Raw genomic sequence first — 3,198 nt, 5'->3', positions numbered from 1 at the left:
GGGGGGGGGCGCAGAGTACAAAATTAACCCTTTCCTCTCTGGCCCAGAGAGGTAGATGGGTCTGAATCCCCTACACCTCCTTTCTCCATAAGAACTGAAGGCTCAAAACCCGGTCCCTGCTTCCAGTTGTGTGATAATGACACTATTATCTACAAGCGTTTAATGTAGGGTCTGGCACACGCGGGCTAGTAAATGTTAGGGTCATTACTGCCATGGGGTGGGGTTGGGGGAGTCTGGGATTCGAGCTTCTAGGCTGGTGCTGGGGAGGTTGCCTTGTGTTCAGGAGCCAAAGAAGTGAGAGGGATTGAGGTTGGATGAAGAAGGGACTTCAGGAGGGGAAGGGAAGGTTTCTGGTACTGCCCAGGACTGGAGGACGGCCAAGGGGACTCTCATATAGGTCTCCCAAGTTCTCGGCATCACCCTGGGTGCAAGGGGATGGGTGTGGGGGCAGAGTGGGGGCACCAAAGGGAGTTCCTGTAGAGACAGTAGTAGAGTGGCCTAGGAGTCTCATGGTCCCATCTAATCTGGATGGGAATGGGGGCAAGCCTGGGATTTCCCCGCCTCTGGCCTGAGGTGCTGAGTCAGCGGAAATCCTGACCACGGCCATGGAGGCGCCCCAATGTGGTCCCAGCTGGGAGCCTGGCCCAGATGTGGCGGTGGGGCCTGAGAAGCGCTGAGCTCAGCAGGCGGGAAGTGGTGGGTCTTGCTTGGGCTGTGTGGGTGCTTGGGTCTGCGGGGCAAGGAGGCACAGGTCCTGTCTGCTCAGCATGGCCGGTGCATCACATTCAGCCCACCAAGGACATTTATCTGGCCCGCAGGGTGTTTTTGCCGCTGCTACCTGCCCTGCTTAGCAGCCGACTCATCCAGTGTGCATAGGAATTTGTTCATAGTTTTTTTTTTTAAGCTATAGTCCGGCCCTCCAATGGGTCTAAGGGACAGTGAACTGGCACCATGTTTAAAAAGTTTGAGGACCCCTGACTTAGAGGTTCTGGACTGATAGCATAATTGTGTCAACAAAAAAGGCCTGATTTGTGGCAGATGAGGGACTGTTTTTGCCACCACAACAATGTACCTGCTCATGCAGCCATCTCAGTGCGCCAGTTTTGGGCAAAAAAACCCAGCATGCCCCTCTTGCCCCAAGCACCTTACTCACCTGACCTCACTCTTGTGGCTTCTTTTTGTTTCCATAAATGAGGAGGGCCATGAAAGGACAGCAAGTTGACGATGTAGAAGAGGTGGAGAAAAAATTAGGGAGGTGCAGTCAGCTATCCGAACAGATGAGTTTGAAAAATGTTTCCAAGAATGGAACCGCAGATTTGACAGATGTATTAAGTGTCATGGAGAGTACTTTGAAGGTGATAAGGCTAAGGCTGCTTTGTAAAACATTTAAATATATAGCTTTGAAAAAAAGTCTTGGGTTTTTTTTGGGGGGGAGGGGTACCCATAATATGTCCCTGGCCGTACCCAAACACAGACAACTGTGTAATTCTCAAAATGCATGCATGAAGCACTTCATCTACTTGGATAATCACACACATGCACACACAGAAAGACATAAAAGCACACGCACACATGTGCCCACAGACACAGCTACCCATGCATGCAAATGCAGGAGAAGCTGCAGACCAACAACACAAACACAGGTGCACACACAGACAGGAGGGGTCACAGAGGCTCGTCCCCCACAGAAGCACCCACTCAAGCATGCACATGTTGAACATGTGTCCATACATACATGCATGTGTGTATAAGAGGACTTTCAAAAAGCTCACAGGAGTCCGTTATCTACCAGTTCAATGTTTCCGTGAACTTCAGAAGCCCCCTTGTACACACATGCAGCTATGCTAACACATTTAGATGCACACGGTCCCAGAAAACTGCATGCCAGCAAGCAGGGGATCCCGTGGGCCTGGGCTCAATGCCCTCACCCCAGATGGCATCGCCACGAGGTAATCAGCGCTGCTAATCGCCGCCAGCTGCCCCGGAGCCTGCCTGCCGCTGCCGGGCGGGGCTGCCAAGGCCTCCTGAGGCTGAATAGTACACCCAGATGCCAGGCAGTGCCCAAGGACTCACCCACCTCACTGCCCCAGCTAGCCACTGGGGAATCCCCATCTGGCAGAAGTAGCACCCAGGGCTGGGAGAGGGTACAGAGCCAGGGATGGGGGCCCCGTGCAGCCACACAGAGTGTGTCTGACTGACACAACCTACTACAGCAGACCTGGGCTCCCCAGATGCACAGGGTACACCCAGGGCCTGGCATGTGTACACACAAATACAAGCACACACAGACTTATCACTCATGACCCAAACAGACCTCTTGGTTCAATTTCCTCCCTAGCTTCCACTCCCAGCACAGGTGATCTCAATTTCATCACTGCCAAAGTCCATCGCTGCCACCCATGCCACACAGCCACACGCATCCACTGATGCCACTGTCTCAAGCCACCTTCTTCTTTGCCTGGACTGTTGCAAGAACACTAGCTCATCCTGGCTCCCAGGAAATGCGGCAGCCAGCCAACCCTTTCCAAACCTCTCTCAGTTGATTTGACCTTCCTGCATAAATGCTCCAGTTCTCATTTCCCACAGAATACAATCCAGAACCCTTCCCCGGCCCTGCCTGGGCCTTCTCGATCTGGTCTCTCCTTCTTGCCCAGCTGCCTTGCCCCAATACTGGAGCCCCGCGGGCTGTCTTTGTGAGCCTTAAATTCACCAAGCCGGTGGCGCCTCAGGGCTTCTGCGCCTAGAAGGACATTTCCCTGATCTTTACTCTCCGCTGCCCCACTCTGCATTAGCCAGGTCTTGCCTTCTAAGACCCACGGGGGTCCCAAGTGCACCCTCTCACATCGCCCTGTTTAAAACCTCTGCCTGGTGCTGTCGTCACTGCCCACTGTTAACCAACCAGTTGGCTGCAACTCAAGCAGAATAAACGACCACAGCACGAATCGTTGCCCAGGCCTGCGCCATCTGCAGCGTCTTGGACATGAGTGAGCCCACAGTTGAGGTTATTACCGTGTCGGCAACACGCCTCACAGAGGCTTCTCCTGGTGTTTTCCGACCCCCTCCTTCGCCAAGCACGATGGCCTTCCTAGAGATGGACGGTGTCTCCATGAAGGTTCCTTGGCACACTCGTCAAAGCAGATCTACTTTGCTTCCTCGGTCTTCTTCGTCGGTCTCCAGCATCATGGCAACACACAAGCC

This window comes from Echinops telfairi, unplaced genomic scaffold (assembly GCF_000313985.2).
Source record: "Echinops telfairi isolate 266 unplaced genomic scaffold, ASM31398v2 ScPeMD7_7457;HRSCAF=8495, whole genome shotgun sequence".
NCBI lineage: Eukaryota > Metazoa > Chordata > Mammalia > Afrosoricida > Tenrecidae > Echinops > Echinops telfairi.
The sequence above is the reverse complement of the archived record's forward strand: the minus strand, read 5'-3'. Positions refer to the sequence as shown.